The sequence below is a fragment of the Capra hircus genome, chromosome 12 (assembly GCF_001704415.2).
Source record: "Capra hircus breed San Clemente chromosome 12, ASM170441v1, whole genome shotgun sequence".
In the NCBI taxonomy this organism is placed as follows: Eukaryota; Metazoa; Chordata; class Mammalia; order Artiodactyla; family Bovidae; genus Capra; species Capra hircus.
The window spans coordinates 34,834,676-34,859,173 of NC_030819.1; positions in this window are offsets into that span (position 1 = coordinate 34,834,676).

The following is a 24,498-nucleotide window of genomic DNA, read 5'->3' on the forward strand; positions in this document are numbered from 1 at the left end:
ATCTATTTTCCCAATTAATCATTTCATTATCCCATGGACTTACAAAAAGGTAGGCACACTCAACTCTGTTTCCCCACATGTCCTTTCAAACATATACCATATTCTGTAAAGGACACTGCTCATCTGCTCTTAAGAGAAATGGCTTTAATTGCTGAGCTGCTAATAGGGCAGTTTCTCCATTTCTATCTATCTGCACGCTTTGATGATCGCATTCTCTTCAGATCTTGTCTGCTTCAACCCTTTTTCCTTAATGATCATCATTAATCCTATCCACGGTATCTCGAAATGTAGAAATGAGTCTGGAGTAATAACGATACCTGATTATGCTGCCATCTTCTCTCAAAAAAAAAAAAAAAAGGACATTTCAAATTTCTCCCATAAAAAAACAGCAGCAACAGACAACAACAGACATTGGCATATGTTGGGTAAAAAAGTCTACTGTCAGCATGAATCGTAACAAGAAGTTTATACTAGATAGGGAATTCTAGACTTATCAGAAGATGTTTCCTGGAATACTAGGCAATTCTCTGCAACTTGTGGCGGAAAATCACATAAATAACATAATCAACTGAACCCTCGCTCTTCTTCTTGAACAGAAAATACATAGGTTAAGGTAAAATAGACACTGTTTTAAATTCAATTGTCTTCTTACTTATCCTACTCTTTAGACATTGTGGATACATTTTGAATCAGCTAGAGTTGGTAAAAGTCACAAACTGAAGAGGTTTAACAAAAAAGAGAGAGAAAGAAAAAGACTTTTATCAGCTTCTCTTTGATGGTATAGCTTTGTTTTTATGGCAGTTGTTAAAATGAGAGTATGTCAAGAAAAATCATTCTGCTTATATGCAATTATCACCTAAAATAGCACAATTTTCTCTGCTGGTAGTGAAAATAATATATTTACCTTGCCAAATAAATAAATAAGACCACATATATATCAGGATTGGAGAGAGAAGACAGAAGCTTCTCTAATAATTCCAATGAGAGTATGTTGATGCAAAAATTTGAAGCTTACACACTGTTGGAAGAGCTGAGAGGGCAAAGGTCAGTGAAGTTACTGCCACCAATGCCAGTAGCCAGTGGCACCAAAGTGGATGAACCTCACCAATGTACCTGGGACTGTGATCTCCTGCTGTGCCCTCACCAGGCTCTTGGCAAGCAGTTTTGGAGAATAATATGTTCTCTTGTTGTAGTTGTTTAGTCATTAAGTCGTGCCCAACTCTTTGTGACCCCATGGACTGTAGCTCACCAGGCTCCTCGGTCCTTGGGATTCGCCAGGCAAGAATACTGGAGTGAATTATCATCTCCTTCTCCAGGGGATCTTCCCAACCCAAGAATCGAAACTGCGTCTCTTCCATCTCCTGCATTACAGCAGATTCTTTACTGCTGAGCCACTGGGAAAGCCCAACTTCTTCTCTACCACCTTCCAAATCTCATGAGAGTCTGTCTCACTGGTAAACTCTAAGCCTAAAATTTGGGAAAAGACTGGTAAATGAAGGTATAAGTTCTTTCTCTGCAATTCAGAAAAGAATACAGAAACATTTGGCAATCAAAATTTGTTGCGTGAATGTGTAAGCAGATGAGTAAGTGAATAAAACAATTCTTGTCTTAGCAACTTAAAGCATTTCAAGCTATATGGAAAATTAAATTATAAATAGAATGAGAGAAGTTAGTTGTATTATTTTAATGTTTAACAGCTGTAAGTTAATGTAGCCTGAATGACTGATTTCATAAAACGGTTCCAACTACTATGAGCCAAAACTAGTTTGTACCTTTAGCTTTTTGGATTTTATTTATTTTAGCCTAATTTTTTTAATTGGTCACCTCACCCCTCTTCTGATCAAATAGTCTTTCTTTGAATTCTGTAGTGATATTGACTAGCTAGGGTCTTCCCCAGTGGTTCAAGGGGTAAAGAATCTATCTGCAATGCAGGCGACACAGAAGACTTGGGTTTGATCCCTGGGTCAGGAAAATCCCCTGGAGAAGGAAAATGGTAACCCACTCCAGTATTCTTGCCTGAAAAATCCCATGGACAGAGGAACTTGGCGGGCTACTGAGCAGTCAAGCACAAGCACATTGACTAGATTTCCTGTTACAAATTAAAGTCACAATTCAGTTTTAATTCCCTAAGATTGCTCCTGCTTATTGTTTTGAATGAAATTTTGCATTCCCAATCTTTTCAGTCATATATTTACACAGAACCGTTGGTCAGTTCTAGAGATGATAAGTCACGTTCCTGAGAATCAATTTTAGCAATTTAACTCAAATCTACCTTACTTCTTAAATTATTGCTTCATGCATGTCAATATTTGCTATTTGTTCTGCAACATTCCTAATGTTTTCACATTTTCATTGGTTTTCTTAAATCACCAATTATGTTCTTAGAATATAAGCAACTGATATAGTCCATAGACTGAAAAAAAATCTGTATGCTACTTTCTAAACAAAAGATAATAAAGATCTAGAATGACAATTAAAGTATCCAGCCACCAACAGTAACAGTCCTAAAACATTACTTGAGTCAATTGCTTTTTTTATAGTAAGAAAATATCATTGTTTTAGTACTGAAATAATATGTTCAAGGAAATACCACTGTATATTTTATTGCTGTATAAATTTCACCTAATATGGTCCTTAGGATGAAATATGAATGCACCATAATAATTAATTTCAAATAGCCCTAATAGATACTGGAAGTGTGTTTAAAAAAACTATAACCTCTAATTGGATATTCAAATGACAATACTGTTGAGAGGAAAGTAAGTCACGGTTAAGTACATTAGGGCACAGCCTCGGATTACTTGGCTTAGCACTTACAGAAGCTGTGATGGCATGCTGTATTGTTGGTCTTCCCTTGCCAGGCTAAAAATCACATCAAAACTCAAGAAGATATGGCACTTCCACAGGTGCCATGCTGACTTATAAAACGTTTTGCACAGCACCCTGAAAGTTCACACAGTAGAATGTTGTGTGGGATTGTTCTTCATCCACTACGTCACTCTCGTGACTAACTCCTCACTCCTCATGGCAGGTGCTGAGATCTGAGGGGGTTTGCGGAATACAGAATAAGACAGGAGCTCGGTCTTCACTAATGAAAAAAGTTCTGTTTATCTTTTAAAAGCCTATGTGTATTTTATGAATATTCTTTAAACAGGAAGAGCAATTTTTGTAAGGATGAAAATAGAGGGCCTCATCAAGAAGATGTGGCCACTTATGAGCATTAATAAGATACATTCCTTTGGACATCTACACTTTTCACCATGTGGTCACTTTTATTGAATAAATGCTCTATAGGCTTTTGTTAAAGAAGTTCTCAAGGCCTCAGAAGCACAGAATGCTAAGAACTGGGGTCCTTGCAAGAATAGGACTTAGCATGGGTGACTTTTAAAAGGTCAATGAGTATCTCAGGCATTGATTTGTGTTGGAGGATACAAAGCTCAGGTGGATCCCCAGAGCTAAGGCAACCTGAAGCTAGGATCACCAGATGAGCTGATCTGAGGTAAGAACATAGGCAAATGGAGGCTGAAGAAAAGAGTTGAATTTACATTCTGCCTAGGGACAACTCTAAGCAAAGAAAACATTAAAAACTAAGACTGGGCAAAAAACAGAAAGGAAGAGTTGAATGCGACAAAGGAAAGGCTATGAGAAAAAAGCTGTGAATGAAAAAACTGTGCCCCATTTTCAAGAGCCTCTAATTTATCTATATCATGTTTGCAGATGTCAGCCTGTGACTCAATGCTTGTGCCTGTAGCAAGATTTCACAGTATACTGCTTGAAAAAGTCTTATTACCCATCTGGTGCTGTTATCTAATTATAGTTTTAATAAAATATAATGACATTATTTATAGCTAGAGTACATTTTTAAGTTCAGTTCAGTCACTCAGTTGTGTCCGACTCTTTGCGACCCCATGGACTGGAGCACGCCAGGCTTCCCTGTCCTTTACCAACTCCTGGAGCTTGATCAAACTCATGTCCATGGAGTCGATGATGCCATCCAACCATCTCATCATCTGTCATCCCTTTCTCCTCCTTCCATCAATCTTTTCCAGCATCAGGGTCTTTTCCAGTGAGTCAGTTCTTATCAGGTGGCCAGAGTACATTTTTAGCTATAGAAAATATTTGATTATGAGCGTATAGCTATGTCAGATAGACAGATAGGTATTAGGTAGATAGATACTCAAATACATATGTATTATTTTTATATGTTACTTTTTTAAGCTTTATTGGGATGTGACATATCACGCTGTGTAAATTTAAGGTGTGCAACATATTAATCGAATGTACTTATATACTGCAATATAATTACCATCATAGTGTTATCTAACACATCCATCACATCATATAATTACCATTTATTGTTGTAGTAAGAACAATTTGATCTCATCTTTTAAAAACTTTCAAATGTATAATAATAATATAATAATTTTATCTATAAGCACTACCCTGGGCATTAGATCCTCAGAATTTATTCATCTTTAAGTTGCAAGTTTGTACTCTTGGATCAACATTTCCTCATTTCCTTCATCCCCATGCTTCATTCTCTCATTCTACTCTATGTTTCTACAAGTTTAGCCTTTTTAGATTCAATGATCTCATGCAGTATTTGTTTTTTTCTGTCTGACTTATTTCATTTAGCATAATGCCCTCAAGTTCCATTCAAGTGATTGCAGATGGCAGGATTGCATTTTTTCCAACTGCTTAATAATAGCCCTTTGTGTGTGTGTCTTCAGAGTAAGATATATATATCAAGTGAGCATTGTCATTGATTAACTAGTTAAAATACAATTAAGTTTCTATGCTTGCTAATTAATTATATTGATCAATATCTCATTAGGAGTCCAAGCACAGGAAACAAGTACTCTTTTAGGGAATGGAGAGAGGGAAGGGCATAGAGTGGACATTAAACAAGTAAACACTGAAACTTTGCCCTAATCAGGCAGCTATCTCAATGAGAAAAAGGCTTTTGTAATAGGAAGAGTCAGATTCTTCACGGGTCCACCTATTCTAACTTCCTGACCAGAGGGATCTATTATACCATAGTTACCTCTGGATATTATTTTAAACTAACTGGTACCAACACAAGGTTCTTGGGGATTAGGGTATAAATATAAACAAATAAGCAAATAAATAAATATCATATAGTATGGATTGTGTTTAATTTTTTTTTAATTGGAGGATAATTGCTTTACAATGTTGTATTAGTTTCTGCCATACATCAACGAGAATCAGCTAAAAGTATACATATGTCTCCTCCCTTTTGAACCTCTCTCCCACTACCCCCTTCCCACCCCTCTAGGTTATCACAGAGCACGAGGCTGGGCTCCCTGTGTTATATAGCAACTTCCCACTAGCTTTGTGTTTTACACATGATAGTGTATATATGTCAGTGCTATTCTCTCAATTTGTTCCCCCATCTCCTGCCTCTGCTGTGTCTACAAGTCCATCCTCTGTATCTGTATCTCTATTCCTGCCGGCAATTAGGTTCATCAGTACCATTTTTCTAAATTCCATATATATGTGTTAATATGTGATATTTGTTTTCCTAAAATAGATGTCTTTATGAAAACTAAGTTAAAAAGGATTCTTTCTGGATTCAGTAAAAGAGTCATATTAACTTAGTGAGCCTGACCCGGACACTGAGTAATTATCTTGATGCCCTAACTAGCTAAGCAAAATTTTTAAAATAGCGCCTAAACTAGGACAGTTTCCATCTTAAGTGGCACAATACTGTTCGATGTGTGTTAAAAGATGACAAAAAGAAAAACTCATGGGAGCAGTAATTGCACAAATTTCCAAATACGTTTTAAACAAATGAGTCATAGTTACTGTTGAACATGATCTATCAACCCTCCATAAAAGTCTAATCTCTAGACCAGTAATCTGACCCATACCAGTCTGAGATTATAGCACCTCCTGACTTTCCAGATTCTTCTCCTTTGCCTGCGACTCTCACACTGCCCCTGTCCCCTCCACGAGGTCTGAGCCCAGCCCTGTTCACCCTCACTGCCCCCCTCATAATCTCTGGCAGAAAATCATGGTCCATTTCCAAGCTTCGACCAGGTCATTTACAGTTCAGTGGGAGAAATGTCCTCATCTTAACTCACATTGAGATTAGCAAATAAGCTTCTCTTTTGACAGTTATCATCCAAGCTGCTGCTGCTGCTGCTGCTGCTGCTGCTAAGTCGCTTCAGTTGTGTCCGACTCTGTGCGACCCTATGGACAGCGACCCTCCAGGCCCCTCTGTCCACGGGATTCTCCAGGCAAGAATACTGGAGTGGGTTGCCAGTTCTTTCTCCAATGCATGCATGCATGCTAAATCGCTTCAGTCGTGTCCGACTCTATGCGACCTTATGGACAGCAGCCTTCCAGGCTCTTCTGGCCACAGGATCCTCCAGGCAAGAATACTGGAGTGGGTTGCCATTTCCTTCTCCCTATTATCCAAGAGCAGCATTCTTTTAGTATCTAATCACATTAGTGTTACTCTTTAAAATATTTAGTATCATTACTCTATCGACTTTTCCAAGACTTGGTAAATACACAGAAATATGCATGTAGCTATCAAGGCTCACTTGTTCTTAATTTAACTTTTATTTACATGCTTGAGTGATAGTATTATTGTGCTTTTGCACTAATACATCTTACTTGGCAACAGAAAAGTACATATTAATTAGACAGAGCATAATATTGATTTAGATATTCTGTTCCTAATAACCCTTATTTTCCCTGCTACTTTGTCAGGATCTCAATTGTTTTGCTAGTCTAACCTCAAATACAACAGATTGCTTTGTAGTCAGGGAGAAAAGATTCCACAGTGCATTTGCTGCCATTTAAATAACCCCTTTGTGCTTTCTAAAAATTGGATTCAAACAGCAAGAAAATAATGGTATCTCTCTTTAATCGGCTTCAGGTGCAGCACTTATTTTAAACTTGAACTTCCTTGCATTGAACACAGTGATCTGTTATTCAAAACTGTGGAAGTATTACCCAGGTGGCTTCTTTTAGTTGTACACCCTTTTGAAGAACAGTTCATCTTGAGTAATGCAGAAACACCCAGAGGAAGTAGTTTGAGCCCAAACTCCTCTATCGCAAGGAAATCATAGACTAAACCCTTAATTGTGGGAGTAGATCTTCAGGTCCTAGCCAGAATTCATCTTTTAACCACTCCAAAGCAGAAATTCTTAAAGGACTCCTCCATAATTATGAGCCATTTTAATCGGCTGGTATTCAAATGCTTGGAGAATGGCTGACCCAGTCTAAGTGTCTTCCCCTGTATAGAGAACCTGGGAGCCCAGGATGTTCAGTCATTTTCTTCTCTGGTGTTTTCATTCCCTCAGGATTGGAAATCATCCATCCATTCTCTTTCAGGCTTAGACATGTGTCCCAGGTACTGGTTGGGACAATGATTTTCACTTTCTTATAATAAACTCTCCTTAACGCCTTACTTTCCAAACACAAAGGAAGAATCAGTCCTCTTATTCCTCTTCTAGGTAATGTGACTCAAAGACAAGTGGTATTCTATTTTACAAGACAGTTCAGAAATAGCCTATCCATATGTGGAGAAGGTAATGGCAACCCACTCCAGTACTTTTGCCTGGAAAATCCCATGGACAGAGGAGCCTGGTAGGCTGCAGTCCCTGGGCGTCACTGCGAATCAGACACAACTGAGCGGCTTTGCTTTCACTTTTCACTTTCATGCATTGGAGAAGGAAATGGAAACCCACTCCAATGTTCTTGCCTGGAGAATCTCAGGGATGGGGGAGCCTAGAGGGCTGCTTTATATGGGGTCGCGCAGAGTTGAACATGACTGAAGCGACTTAGGAGCAGCAGCATGCAAGGTGTATCATGAAAAATAATGCTTGCTCTTTCTGTAGATGCTTCACTGAGAAAAATTGCACTTATGAAAATATAAATGGCAAGTTCTCATAGCAACATTAAGGTGAATACATTCTATCATATTAGAGGCTCTTTTTAGTACACTAATTAGTGTTGAAAACCTTATACATGTGCAACGTGGGCGAGTTCACTTTGCTAAGGGAACTTGAACAATCATATTTTCTGGACTAGTTTGGCTTGACATTAAATAAAACTCACATAGAATCATATGAGTTCACTTGAATGTATTAATTTGAATTGTTTACTTAACTAGCTGATCCCATTAGCTCATCTAAACTTTAGGCAGATTCTCAAGGGAGAGCTTTGCTGTCTCTCTGATTTCTAGAACTCCATTGAACAAGAGGCATGATCTAGGTCTGCACTGAAAGTAATGTAGAGTATCTAATGATGAATGAAACACAGCCTCTGTCTTTAAGGATTTCACATTCAAGAAAGATAGTAAGGCATATGCCCCAGTGATTTCAACATAAGACTGTACTGTCCTCTTTGAAAGTACAAACTCTTACAGAAGTATTATACAAGATTAAAATCTAAATTCCTTATCAAGGAATATAAGACCTTTTATGATAGTTTTTAGTTCTAGCTTTTAAGATTTATCTTCATCCACTTTCTACTTTATCCTACATCAAGCCCTAAAAGACAACAATTCTGAGAGTTCCCTTAGTAATTTGTGTTTATTTCTAATATAACATGTGTGACATAAGTTAATAAATATTATTTGAACAGATAACTAAATGACTAATATTTAGGCATGAGATCCCTTCCATACAGTGTGAGCAAAGAAGGGTCGATGGAGGATTTGTTATATGGGCAATAAATAGTAGCATTTGGACAGGCAAGGCTGCAGGGCATTTGAAATATGACTCAAAAGTCAGGAAATTTTAGTTGCAAATAAGTAGACCAGGTTTGGTTTCTGCAGCAGAATAAAGGCCAAACTGAAGGTATATTATAACCAGAAAGAGATCACTTGAAATTTTGGAAAACATCATTGCTTGTAGAGTTGCAACATGAGATTACTATTTAAGTGCCAAAACTGTAAGCTTAGCTAGAGATTCGGAAAGATTAGATTTTCTTATATCTTAAAAAAATGAATTCATAAAAAGTGGTATTTAGTTTAAGGAAATGGATTTTGTAACTGGAAAAGTTGGTCGGGGGATTGCAGTAGCCAGGCTATCCCTTGTTTTATTTGCCTTTGAATTTTTCCCTGGATGTTTCACATACAAACCCTTCTCCTCTCAACAGAGTTTACAATTGTTTCAAAGGCACAGCCTTTAAATTTCCCATGCTACACAGCCCAGAAAAATAAGTGCTTTCTTATAAAATCATTATATATATAATATTATGCATGTATATTTATATGTGAGTGTGTGTGCTTTGGCAACCTCATGAACTGTAGCCCATCATACTCCTCTGTCCATGGAATTTTCCAGTCAAGAATACTGAAATGGGTTGCCATTTCCTCCTTCAGAGTATTTTCCTGACCCAGTGATTGACCCCGTATCTCCTACAAATAGCTGAGAAAAGAAGAGAAGTGAAAGGCAAAGGAGAAAAGGAAAGATACACCCATTGGAATGCAGATTTCCAAAGAATAGCAAAAGTTAAGAAAGCCTTCCTAAATGATGAATGCAAAGAAACAGAGGAAAACAATAGAATGGGAAAGACTAGAGATATCTTCAATAAAATTAGAGACAAAAAGGAACATTTCATGCAAAGTTGCACAATAAATGGTACGGACCTAACAGAAGCAGACTATATTAAGAAGAGGCAGCAAGAATATACAGAAGAACTCTACAAAAAAGATCTTAATGACCCAGATAGCCATGATAGTGTGATCACTCACCTATAGCCAGACATCCTAGAGTGTGAAGTCAAGTGGACCTTAGGAAACATCACTACAGACAAAGCCAGTGGAGGTGATGGAATTCCAGCCAAGATATTTCAAATCCTAAAAGATGATGCTGTTAATGTGCTGCACTCAATATGCCAGCCAATTAGGAAAACTCAGCAGTGGCCACAAAACTGGAAAATGTCAGTTTTCATTGCAATCTGAAAGAAGGGCAATGCCAAAGAATGCTCAAACTACCACACAATTGCACTTATCGTGGGCTGCCGTCTATGGGGTCGCACAGAGTCGGACACGACTGAAGCAACTTAGCAGCAGCAGCAGCATACACTAGCAAAGTAATGCTCAAAATTCTCCAAGCTAGGCTTCAACAGAACATGAACCAAGAACTTCCAGATGTTCTAGCTGGATTTAGAAAAGGCATAAGAATGAGAGATCAAATTGCCAACAACCACTGGATCATAGAAAAAGCAAGAGAGTTCCAGAAAAACATCTACTTATGCTTCATTGACTATGCTAAAGCCTTTGACTTCATGGATTACAACAAACTGGAAAATTCTTCAAGAGATGGGTATATTTTACTTACCTTACCAACCTCCTGAGAAACCTGTATGCAGATCAAGAAGCAATAGTTAGAACAAGGCATGGAACAACAGACTGGTTCCAGATTGAGAAAGGAGTACGTCAAGGCTGTATATTGTCACTCTGCTTATTTAACTTATATTCAGAGTACATCATATGAAATGCTGGGCTTGATGAAGCACAAGCTGGAATCAAGATTGCTGGGAGAAATATCGATAGTCTCAGATACGCAGATAACACCACACTTATGGCAGAAAGTGAAGAGGAACCAAATAGTCTCTTGATGAAGGTGAGAGAGGAGAGTGAAAAAGCTGGTTTAAACTCAACATTCAAAAACTTAAGATCAGGGCATCTTTTCTCATCACTTCATGGCAAATAGATGGGGAAACAAAACCATGACAGACTCTATTTTCTTGGGCTCCAAAATCACTGTAGATGGTGACTGCAGCCACTAAATTAAAAGACACTTGCTCCTGAAGAAAAGCTATGACAAACCTAGACAGTGTATTAAAAAGCAGAGATATTGCTTTGTCAACAAAGATCTGTCTAGTCAAAGCTATGGTTTTTCCAGTTCATGTATGGATGTGAGAGTTGGACCATAAAGAAGGCTGAGCATTGAAGAATTGATGCTTCTGAACTGTGGTTTTGGAGAAGACTCTTGAGAGTCCCTTGGACTGCAAACAGATAAAACCAGTCAATCCTAAAGAAAATCAACCCTAAATGTTCATTGGAAGGACTGATGCCTAAGCTGAAGCTCCAATATTTTGGCTACCTGATGTGGAAAGCTGACCCAGGAAAAGACCCTAATGCTGGGAAAGATTGAAGGCAGGAGGAGAAGGGGATGACAAAGGATGAGATGGCTGGATGGCATCACCGACTCAGTGGACATGAGTTTGGGTGGACTCCAGGCGTGCTGTGGTTCATGGAGCCGCAAAAAGTCGGAGACGACTGAGTGACTGAACTGAACTGAACAACTGGACAACAACTCCTGCAAGTCCACTACATTGCAGGCTGATTCTTTACTGCTAAGCTACCAAGGAAGCCAATATTATGTATAATAAGTCATAAAGTAAGTTCTTGCTTAGTACAGCAAAACATCAACTTTTTACAGAGAGCATAAATTCTATGACCATTAACATCAGAGAGAAAGGATGCATACAAAGTAGAATAAAGATACATCAACTTCTCATTTAAATTTTGTTTTCTTCGTGGCTCCTCAAAAGATGGAATAGAAATGATTACACTGGACTAAAGAAATCTGGCTAGATTGGAGGACTAAGTTGATTTTGAGAAAGTTGAAGTTTTCATTTTTCACATTGTTCTGATATCCTCGGGATGAAAAGCGTCAATTCAGAAATTGATTTTCTCAAATTCTAGGGGGAAAAAAGCCATCCAAGTATGCAAAACTGTCTTTGTTTTCCTATCACTAACCTTTTGAATGTTTAAAAACTTCTTCTGTATTCCTATTGACCTCTATGTGTTCATGTTCCTTCTTGCTACAGAACATTCTCCTAGTCAAACCATCCCTACTCTTTTTTTTTTTTTTAAGGTTATCAATGGGTGTTCCTTTCTATAATTTTTTTAAAGTTTTGTTCTGATTAAAGAGATGGACAATAAGTGATAATTATTCTTTCCAGAAGACTTTAGACTATAAAAAACCATCTCAGACAGAGAAATATCGGATATCACAAGAGAGATGAGAACTATGCAGTGAGCTCTTCTGTTTAGGACTCCTTCTTAGCTCAGGTAGTACATGTGGCCTTTGGCACTGAACAATCCTGCCAGATCTCGGTACACACACTTTATCAGATGCTTGACTTCCAAAAAGTTCTTTCTTATGATTTAATTAATTAATTAACGGCTGCATTGAGTCTTCATTGCTGTGCAGAGGTTTTCTTGAGTTGCGGCAAGTAGTGGCTACTCTCTTGTTGCGGTGCACAGGCTTCTCATTGCGGTGGCTTCTCTTGTTGTGGAGCATGGGTTCTAGGGATGCAGGCTTTGTTAATTGCAGCTTGTGGGCAGAGTAGTTGTGGATCCTGGGCTATAGAGCACAAGCTCAGTAGTTGTGGTTCAAAGGCTTAGTTGTCCCATGGCTTGTGGGATCTTCCCAGCCCAGAGACTGAACCCACGTCTTCTCCTGCATTCCCAGGTGGATTCTTTACCAATGAGCCACCAGGGAAGTCTTATTGTTTATTCTTTCCTGCTTATGCAAATATAAATAAATACAAAAATAGGAATTTAAATAACATGTAAATATAATTGTATAAATTATATTAACTATATACATAATTAGTAGACAAAAAATCCATATTTGTTAAGCAGATCCTATAAAATAAATTAAAAATATAGTCTATAGTATTTACTCTGTGCATATTATCACTCATATTTAATACTATGTGATTTTTATTAATTTTGCAGTTAACAGTGAGACTTTTTGATTAAAAGCTTTGCATGGTTTGTAATTCAGAAAAGTTAATTTTTTCCTAAAGTATATTTGAATATACTTTCTCTTCCACTTCCTCTGTTTTTATATGAATATACTAGTTATATACGTAAATGTCATTTCACTTTTGGCCCCATCTTAATTTTTCTTCTATTCTAGATGCTTTAAAAAGAGGTTTAGTGTGGTATTGTGTTGACATACAGTAATCTGCACTTATGCAAACTGTGTAATTTGATAAGCTTTGACACATGTCAAATTTTAATCATAATCAAAATAATAATAAAATATCCAATGCACTAATTTTTTCTCATATTGCATTTTAGCTGACATGAGAAAAAAACAGGGTACTGAATATTCTTCCCTCTCCCTTCCTGCTCCTTGTCTTCTCTTCTTCACGTCCAGGTGACCACTGATCTTTTCTATGTGTGTGTGCGCTCAGTCACTCAGGAGTACCAGACTCTTTGCGACCCCATGGATGGTAACCCCTCTGTCCATGGAATTTTCCAGGCAAGAATACGGGAGCAAGTTGCCATTTCCAATTCCAGGGAATCTTCCCCACCCAGGGATTGAATCTGGGTCTCTTGCATTGCTGCAGATTCTTTACCATCTGAGCCACCACAGAAGCCCCTTCTCCACTTTAAACATCCTCTATTAAACTCTATTTCTGGACCATGGCATCTGTCCTGCCTCAGGACTTTTGTCCTTACTGTTTCCTTTGTATTAATCTCTTTTCCCCTGACCCTTCACAGAGCTGAGTCCTTCACATCACTCAGTTTTAAGCTCAAACACTCCCTCCCCAAATAGGTCTTCTTCACCTCTGCCCTCCCAACCAAATTAATATCCCCTTCGCTTTCTTATCAGCCTGTTAATTTCTTTACTTCCACTTGCCACTGGAACCACTGTTGAGCTATTTATTATAATGCTATTCATTATAATGCTGTTTCACTTCTCCAAGGTAAGGTGCAGATCGCTAAAGACAGAGACTCTGCCTGGGCTGTTCAGTGCTATCACCTAGCACTTCGAACACTGTCATAAGAACACTTGATAAATCTTCGTTGCATAACTGAAAGTATAAATGGGTCAATATCACCCCATACACCCAATAATCCTAATTAGCTTTTCCCTGCCCCATATCAAATGTGTCACTAATACACAGAGTTATAAATTCTAATTCTTTTACATATTCTATCTTCACTTCTTTCTCTCCACTATTCCTACCTTAATTCAGACCATCTTCTCTGCAAAGTGCCTAAATTCAGAAATCTCCTAGTTGATTTTTCTAATACTGTCTGGGTGGCACTAATGGTAAAGGACCTGCCTGCCAATGCAGGAGATGTGGGAGATGTGGGTTCGATCCCTGGGTTGGGAAGATCACCTGGAGAGTGAAATGGCAATCCACTCCAGTATTCTTGCCTGGAGAATCTCATGGACAAAGGAGTCTGGTGCGCTACAGTCCATAGAGTCGCAGAATCATACACGACTGAGGCAACTTAGCACACAGCACACAAAGCAATGCCATTTCAACTCCCTGCCATTCATCCCTGTATGTTCCTTAAACACAAAATGGATTAAGTTCTGCCTACTTAGATTCATTCATGGTATCATCATATATTATAGATTAAAATTCAAGGTTCAGTTCAGTTCAGTCACTCAGTCACGTCTGACTCTTTGCGACCCCATGAATCGCAGCAAGCCAGGCCTCCCTGTCCATCACCAACTCCCAGAGTTCACTCAGACTCACGTCCATCGAGTCAGTGATGCCAACCAGCCATCTCATCCTCTGTTGTCTCCTTCTCCTCCTGCCCCCAATCCCTCCCAGCATCAGTCTTTTCCAACGAATCAACTCTTCGCGTGAGGAGGAGTTGCAGCTTTAGCATCATTCCTTCCAAAGAAATCCCAGGGTTGATCTCCAGAATGGACTGGTTGGATCTCCTTGCAGTCCAAGGGACTCTCAAGAGTCTTCTCCAACACCACAGTTCAAAAGCAACAATTCAAGTTTAGTTTCATCATATACTGTTTCCCTTCATGGCTATGTTTTCATGCTGTGCTTTCTCATTCACCTGACACTCTCTACTTCATTTTTCTGTAAGTGCTTACAGGCTGAAACCCCAAAAGTTTCTTTGATTCTCTTTTGACTTTCTCAGGCAGATTTCTCTTCCCAAATTGCACTTGTCACCTGTGTTACCTAGAAGAAAAAAGACTCTTTCATCATGCAGACTTGCACACATAGACACCATCAAGCACTAGAGCTCAATCATATAAAGTCAGCCCTGGAGCCCATTAACCTTCCTTTAGTCACAGTTCTAATAAGCCATGTGGCACTCACTAAGATCCATATGCTCTCCGTACCTCAATTTCCTCTCCTGTAAAGTATGAATAGAAAGAATCCTGCCTTTATGAGATAATAGCAAGCGTGCCACCCATGATAGTTATTAAATGTGACCACTTCTCCGTATTTCCGCCCCCCACGTCTCCTCTTCTAGCATTTGCAGCATCTCCCTACATCATTTTTTTAACCTGAACATCCGCAAATGCTTCAAGGACAGGCTTCCTAGTTTTGTATTTCATCATGAGGACAAGTTCAATGAATACTTGTTAAATAAGCGACTGTGTTAATTAACAAAATTGCTGCTTAAGTCTAACACAGAGGGAGGTTTGACACAGAGGGAGGATTCCTCCTCCTCAAAAGGATGCCTAAACGTCTTGCTTATTCCAGGTAATCCCTGTTACCTTGTCTATTCAGAAATAAAAATCAAAGAATCGATCTTATACAAACATTTTGGCTTGGTCGAAAAGTTTGCTTGGGATTCTCCCTAATATGTTCCAGAAACACCAGAATGGACTTCTTTGTCAACCCAACATTTAGCATGTTTTCACTCTGCAAATAGCCTATGGGATGTTTAACCCATGGGCCTCAAAACTACAGAGCTTTTACATATGCTTGATTCATGTGTAAATGTGGCAAATGAAGTGGCACTAATTGGGAGGAGGGTGCTCTCTCTCTATTTTCCCCAAGTTCCCACCTCGGCCCCTAGAGGATCTTGCCCTACTCAGGGTGGTTGTTGGTGAAGCACTTTGGGGCCATCTCTAGCTCCTCTCCTCAGCAGGGAAAAGGGAAAAAAAGGAAAGTCAGTCACACAGTCATGTCTGACTCTTTGCGATCCCATGGACTGTAGCCTGCAAGGTCCTCGGTCCATGGAATTTTCCAGGCAAGAGTACTGGAGTGGGTTGCCATACCCTTCTCCATCCTCAGCGGGAAGTGTCCCTAAACTGGCTGGTGGGACCCAGGCAACCTCTGGATGCATTTAAATGGAGATCAGAATCACTGCATCTCACTGGCAGCCTCAGAGGATGAAGTCTCTCTTTTCATCTCCAGGGACCACTTACAACATGAAATTCACCAGGACAGTAGCTGTAACATCTTATTCTTGCTTCTGATTCCTGCTCCACATAGGTGACAGAGTGCTTAGTCACTCAGTCATGTCTGACTCTTTGCAACCCTAGGCACTGTAGCCCCCCATGCTCCTCTGTCCATGGGGGTTCTCCAGGCAAGAATACTAGAGTAGGTTGCCATGCCCTCCTCCAGGAGATCTTCCCAACCCAGGGATTGAATCAAGGTCTCCTGCATTGAAGGCAGATTCTTAAATATCTGAGCCACCAGGGAAGCTCAGATGACAGGGTAGACTGAGGTAAAACACTGATTTTCAACATTTGCTTCAGATTAGGTTCTAGTGGGGAGCTTGTGGCGGATTCATGTTGATGTATGGCAAAACCAATACAATATTGTAAAGTAATTAACCTCCAATTAAAATAAATAAATTTATATTAAAAAAGAATTCCAAAGCCCAGATCACACCCCAGTCTAATTAAGTCACAGTTTGTCCAGATGAAACACAGGCATTTGTAGTGTTTTCTGTTTTTTTTTTTTTTTTAAGTTAAGTCGCTCGCTCAGTTGTATTTGACTCTTTGAGATCTCGTGGACTGTAGCCCACCAGGCTCCTCTGTCCATGGGATTCTCCAGGCAAGAATACTGGAGTGGGTTGCCATTTCCTTCTCCAGGGGATCTTCCTGACCCAGGGACTGAACACAGGTCTCCTACATTGCAGGCAGACGCTTTAACCTCTGAGCCACCAGGAAAGCCATTTTTTTTTTTTTTACTATTTTTTAAATTTATTTTTTTAATTGGAGGAAAATTACAATGCTGTGTTGGTTTCTGCTGTACAACCACGTGAATCAGGCATACACACACACACACGTGTGTGTCTGTGTATATATATATATATACACACACACATATGATATATATATGAATATATATATACATATATATACATATACATACATATATATACATGTATACTGCTGCTGCTGCTACTAAGTCACTTCAGTCGTGCCCGACTCTGTGCGACCCCATAAACGGCAGCCAACCAGGCTCCCCCATCCCTGGGATTCTCCAGGCAAGAACACTGCATATGTATATATACATATATGTGTATACACATGTATATGTACATATATATGTATATGTGTGTATATGTATATATATTTATATATCATATGTATATATACATATCATATATATCATACATATGATATATATATATAAAAATAACCTTATATATGAAGATGACACCACCCTTATGGCAGAAAGTGAAGAGGAGCTAAAAAGCTTCTTGATGAAAGTGAAAGAGGAGAGTGAAAAAGTTGGCTTAAAACTCAACATTCAGAAAACTAAGATTATGGCATCTGGTCCCATCACTTCATGGGAAATAGATGGGGAAACAGTGGAAACAGGGCTGACTTTGTTTTTTTGGGCTCCAAAATCACCACAGATGGTGACTCCAGTCATGAAATTAAAAGACGCTTGCTCCTTGGAAGGAAAGTTATGACCAACCTAGACAGCATATTAAAAAGCAGAGACATTACTTTGCCAAGAAAGGTCCGTCTAGTCAAGGCTATGGTTTTTCCAGTGGTTATGTACAGATGTGAGAGTTGGACTATAAAGAAGGCTGAGTGCTGAAGAATTGATGCTTTTGAACCGTGGTGTTGGAGAAGACTCTTGAGAGTCCCTTGGACTGCAAGGAGATCCAACCAGTCCGTCCTAAAGGAAATCAGTCCTGAATATTCATTGAAAGGACCGATGCTACAGCTGAAACTTCAATACTTTGTCCACCTGATACACAGAACTGACTCATTTGAAAAGACCCTGATTCTGGGAAATATTGAGGGCAGGAGGAGAAGGGGACAACAGAGGATGAGATGGTTGGATGGCATTACCGACTCAATGGACATGAATCTGGGTAGGCTCCGGGAGTTGGTGACGGACAGGGAGGCCTGGTGTGCTGCAGTTCAATGGGTCACAAGGAGTCAGACACAACTGAGCGATTGAACTCATATATATATTGTCACCTCCCTCTTAAGCCTCCTTTCTCCCTCCCATCCCACCACTGTAGGTCATCACAGGCACCAGGCTGGACTCCTGAGTTATACAGCAGCTTCCCACTAGCTATCTATTTTACACATAATAGAGTGTATGCATCGGTAGTTTTTAAAAGCCCTCAGGTGACTCAGTTGCAGATAAGTTTGAGAAATGCTGCCCAAGGAGAAACCATGAGGTTTCTGGTGCAAACCATAAATACCCTTCAAACCTGGAAAGTTAGTTTGTCATTTAAAAATTCAGGAATTGCTTAACATTGGATGCCTTAGCCATCTACTGACTTTTAGTTTCCTCTCCATTCATCTGGCTCCTCCAGAGACAAGATCTTTAAAATACTGAATCTGCCTAGACAGGAAATAGTAACATCTTCTCTCCAACTTCTAACACAGCACAGGTGGGAAATAGTATAGCAATATCTAGTGACAGAATGGGAAACAGAGAAAAAAGTATGGAGGTTCCTCAAAAAATTGAAAATATGATCTACTCCTGGGTAGATATCCAAAATAATTGAAATTGGGATCTCAAAGAAGTATCTGCACCCACATTTTCACTGTAGCATTATTCACAATAGTCAAGATATAGAAATGACCTAAGGGTCCAGCAAAGAATGAGTGAATATAGAAAGTGTGTTTACACATACATAACATTCCTGGTAGCTCAGATGGTAAAACGTCTGCCTACAATGCGGAATACCTGGGTTCGATCCCTGGGTCGGAAAGATCCCCTGGAGAAGGAAATGGCAACCCACTCCAGTATTCTTGCCTGGAAAATCCCATGGACGGAGGAGCCTGGTAGGCTACAGTCCATGGAGTCGCAAAGAGTCGGACACAACTAAGCTATTTCACTTTCACTATAACATATTAATAATGTATAAATTAATTAATATATATAACAATATACACATGTTATTTAGCCTTTAAAAAGAAAGGGTTTCTGCTGAAAATCCAGCTGACAACTTTATGGAGATTCTTTTGCACATACATGTTCAGTTAGGATTATTTATAATAGCCAAGATATGGAAGCAATCTAAATGTCCATCAACAGATAAATGAGCAAAGAAGATGTGGTACATATTAAATGTATATATACATATATATATACATATACAATGGAGTATTACTCAGCCATAAAAAGAATGAAATAATGTCTTTTCCAGCAACATGAAGAGACCTAGAAATTATTTTACTAAGTGAACTATGCCAGACAGAGAAAAGTATCGTATGATATGCTTATATGTAGAATCTGGAAAAAAAAAAACATACAAATGAGCTTACTTATAAAACAGAAATAGACCCGCAGGCATAGAAAATAAATTTATGTATCAAAGGGGAAAGGGAGGAAAAACTAGGAGGTTGCTATTAACATACACACACATATACACAAATATATATATATCTATTAGGCAGATAACCAACAAGCAGCTAATGAATAACAAGTGTAGCAGCTGCTCAATATTTTGTAATAACCTGTAACAGAAAAAAATCTAAAAATAATCTGTGTGTGTGTGTGTATAACTGAATCACTTTGCTGTACACCTGAAGCTAATACAACATTGTAAACCAACTATACTTTAATGAAAAAATAAAAGAGAAAGAAGAAAACACTACCATTTGTAACAGTGTGGATGAACCTGGAAGACATTATATAATGTGAGATGAATGAGAAACAGAAGGACAAATATTGCGTGGTTTCAACTTGTATGGGTTATCTAAAATAGTCTGACTCATGGAAACATAGAGTAGAATAGTGGCTGTGAAGGCCTAGGTGTCAAAGAAATAAGATTTTCTGTTCAATGACTACAAAATTTTAGTTATTCAAGATGAATAAGGCCCAGAGATCTTCTGTAAAATATCGTGCTTATATTAGCAATACTATACTATCCATTTAAAATTTTTAAGAGGGTAGATCTCAAGTTAAGTATTCTTATCACAAAAAAACAATGCAAATAATTTTTAAAAATAAGTATATCCACATGTAAACGGCAACCCACTCCAGTATTCTTGCCTAGAAAATCCCATAGATGGAGGAGCCTGGTAGGCTACAGTCCACGGGGTCGCAGAGTTGGACATGACTGAGCAACATCACTTTCACTTTCAAGCTGTCTACTTGGATACTAAGAAAGTTTGAAAGAGGAATGTATGAAAACTGTTTAACAAAGCTTTGTTTTATTTTTTCCAAACTACTGAAAATAAATAAAATGATGGTCCATTACCAAAGGGGAAAAAAAATCTGGCTCTAGCACTTAGAGGGGACAAGCCTGAGAAATAAATGAGGAACAGCTGGGGCAGACATGCTAGGCTATCTGCTTTCTCTTTAAGAAGCAGTTGGAACTACTGGAGAAAGGAAGTGGAGAAAATGTCTGGAGAAAGAGGGATTATATTGGGAGGAACGAAGAATCACCTGAGGGACTTCTGCATGCAGAGCAGTAGCCAAAACGTGCTAATGATCAATTTAACACCTGCCATTTTAATTAGCACCTAAGGATAAGCTGACATTGAGAGAGAGGGTTGGAAACAGCAAAATGGCCTCAGAAGCAGCCCAAGGTCAGAGGGAAATAAAGAGCCCCTGTTTAGAAAAGAAGGTGATTATAGTTTATTAGCCAGAGGGAAAGAGACTTGTGTTTAGGAGTTGTTTTGTTCCTGAATATGATGCAAAATTTGAAACAGACACTAATTCGTGAATTGTCTCAAGAAAATTAGATTTGATACAGACTTTTAAAAAATGTTCCCTTGTAGTCTAAATATTTTAAAGAATCAAAATAGCGAAGAGTAAATGAGACTCAGCCTAAATGTTCAGGAGTGACACTTCTATTGATCTGAAGTATTGAGCTTCCCTGGTGTCCAGTGGTTGGTGTTCCACTGTGTAATGCAGGGGATACCAGTTTGATCCCTGGTGGGGGAAAATCCCACATGCCACTGGGCTACTAAGCCTGTGTGCTACAACTACCGATCCTGTGCTCTGGAGCCTGCGAGCTGCCAATACTGAAGTCTGCACACCCTAGAGCTTGTACTTCACAGCAAGAGAAGCCACTGCAAGGAGAAGCATACCCACCGCAACTAGAGAGTAGCCCGTGTTCACCGCAAGTTGAGAAAGCCTGTGCACAGTGATAAAGACCCAGAGCAGCCAGAAACACATCTATTTTTTAATCTGACGTATTGATACTATGCAGTTGGTAAGTAGCTAGAAAATACAAACTTCCATTGCTTACAAGCCTGGTGGCCAAATGTAGCAAAAATCAAATTTAAATAAACAAAATCCCTCATAAATATGTATTTAGCAGTGGAAGCAGGGAAAGGGAGGGGGCATCACACTATAAACATTCTCAGTGTCACAGATTTGGGGAAATATTGTATCATACTAACACCCACCAGAGGAACCTAATTTCCAGCTGGTGGGCTCCCATCCTCCAGGGTCCATGCAGTGAAGAAGAGCTCTGAGCTGGAACCAAGTCCATCCACATCTTGGGTAAGGCTTTTCATATGGAACTATGTCTGTCTGAGGATGAGACTATGTTCCCTGCTGTAAACCCACACTCGAGAAAGATTAGCAAGCTTAGGTTCTAAGCCTAACATCACTTCATGGGTAATAGATGGGGAAACAGTGGAAACAACGTCAGACTTTATTTTGGGGGGCTCCCAAATCACTGCTGATGGTGATTGCAGCCATGAAATTAAAAGACACTTACTCCTTGGAAGAAAAGTTATGACCAAACTAGATAGCATATTCAAAAGCAGAGACATTACTTTGCCGACTAAGGTCCGTCTAGTCAAGGCTATGGTTTTTCCAGTAGTCATGTATGGATGTGAGAGTTGGACTGTGAAGAGGCTGAGCACCGAAGAATTGATGGTTTTGAACTGTGGTGATGGAGAAGACTCTTGAGAGTCCCTTGGACTGCAAGGAGATCCAACCAGTCCATTCTGAAGATCAGCCCTGGGATTTCTTGGAAGGAATGATGCTAAAGCTGAAACTCCAGTACTTTGGCCACCTCATGCAAAGAGTTGACTCATTGGAAAAGACTCTTTTGCTGGGAGGGATTAGGGGCAGGAGGACAAGGGGACAACAGAGGATGAGATGGCTGGATGGCATCACTGACTCAATGGATGTGAGTTTGAGTGAACTCTGGGAGTTGGTGATGGACAGGTAGGCCTGGCGTGCTGCGATTCATGGGGTCGCAGAGTCAGACACGACTGAGTGACTGAACTGAACTGAACTGAAGCCTAACATGATGAGAATGGAGATTAATCCTCAAGTGGGATCTGGAAAGTGCCTTCTAAGTAACACATAAAAGGTATGATATGTTCGCTCGTAAGGTTAGGAGTGGAGAAGGACATCAGAAATCACCACATCCAGGTTGAACTGTTTTCATATGGGCTTCCCTGGTGGCTCTGTGGTAAAGAATCTACCTGCCAATGAAGGAAACACGGGTTTGATCCCCATCCCTGGAGAAGGAAATGGCAACCCACTCCAGTATTCTTGCCTGGGAAACCCCATGGACAGAGGAGACTGGCAGACTACAGTCCATGGGGTCACTAAAAGTTGGACACGACTTAGCAAATGAGCATGAGATGTTCATTTATGCAGAGGAGCAACATAAGACCTGAAACCCTACAACCACTAAGGACAGAGTCCATGTTAGTCACTCAGTGGTGCTGACTATTTGTGACCCTACGGACTGTAACCCACCAGGCTGCTCTGTCCATGGAATTCTCCAGGCAAGAATACTGGAGTGGGTAGTCATTCCCTTCTTCAGGGGATCTTCCTAATCCAGGGCTCAAACTCAGGTCTCCTGCATTGCAGACAGATTATTATTTTTACCATCCAAGCCACCAGGGAAGCCCACTAAGGATAGATCCAAGCCTGAACACTTATCTCCAGTCATTCTTAATTCAGAATCCACAGAAACACAGCCAGGAAGATACTCGTGGCAAAGTCCCAAAATATATCACCAATTAAAATACACATTGATCAAAAATATTGCAGAATTCTAGATCGATACAAATCAAAACTGCAATCATTTTCCAAGAAAAGTATTTGAACAAAAAGCAATTAAAAATCATGGATACTATCAATAAACCCAATAAATGTCTGTTGGTTGTCCAGTTGTGTCCAACTGTTTGTGACCCCATTGACTGTAGCCTGCCAGGCTCCTCTGTCCATGGAATTCTCCAGGAAAGAATACTGGAGTGGATTGCCATTCCCTTCTCCAGGGCATCTTCCCACCTCAGGGATTGAACCTGGGTCTCCTATATCGCAGGTAGATTCTTTACCATCGAGCTGCTATGGAAGCCCTCACTAAACCCAGTACTGCACAAAAATATATTCTGAAACATGTGACTAAATGTGACTTTACAATGTAATGACTTGTATTTGATATTAATGTATTTGATACTAATTTGATATCAAATATGCATTAGATATTAGCTTTAATCTTGTTCTACAGTTTCATTTGAATTTAGGATTTTTGCCTGGTAATATATATTCTGATGATTGGATACTGGCACACTTACATGATAGCCATATTTCAAAAGTTTAGTAAGGCTATAGTAGATTTTGCTGATCTTTTCATGTACAGATGTTCAGGGGAGTTTGTATTAATCTGTTTGATAGCTTACTTGTTTAGATTGTGGTCAAAATAAGACAGAAGTCCATGAAAGACAAGATGAATCATACTAAGCAATGAGAAGAAAGAAAAGGCCCTTGCTTTCTGATCCAGGAGAAACCCTAGTGCCAGGCTAAATTCTGATCCCTCAATAAACTTCTTCCTAAAACCATTTAATTAATTTTAAAGAATATAACTATCTAAGTAAATTGCATTATTTCCTTTCCTTGGTAATGGTGATGGTGGTTTAGTCACTAAGTTGTGTCTGACACTTTGCATCCCCATGGACTGTAGCCAGCCAGGTTCCTCTGTCCATTGGTTTTCCAATACACAGCTCATGTTTGAATCATTTTTCCTATGACAGGAGGTAATCACACTCTCATTTGTATTTTAAGGTTTGAGAAAGAGTCATCAATCAAGATACAATACTATTTCTTATCCTTGTATATATGAGATTCTCAATAATTGCCAAAATTTCCCTTGTAAGGATAAGAGTGAAATCTCTAGGACTTTAGATTTCAAAAACATGTCTCTTCATATTCTCTGTGCAATGATGCCCATGTCAACTGTGGCTCAGATCCAGACCCATCAGGAATTTAAGAGGACAATAACATACCAACTGGTAGAGTTTCTTGTTTTTATTTATTTTGTTTTTTATTTTTCAAAGGCACTGCCTAAATGAACAAAAAATTAATATATAG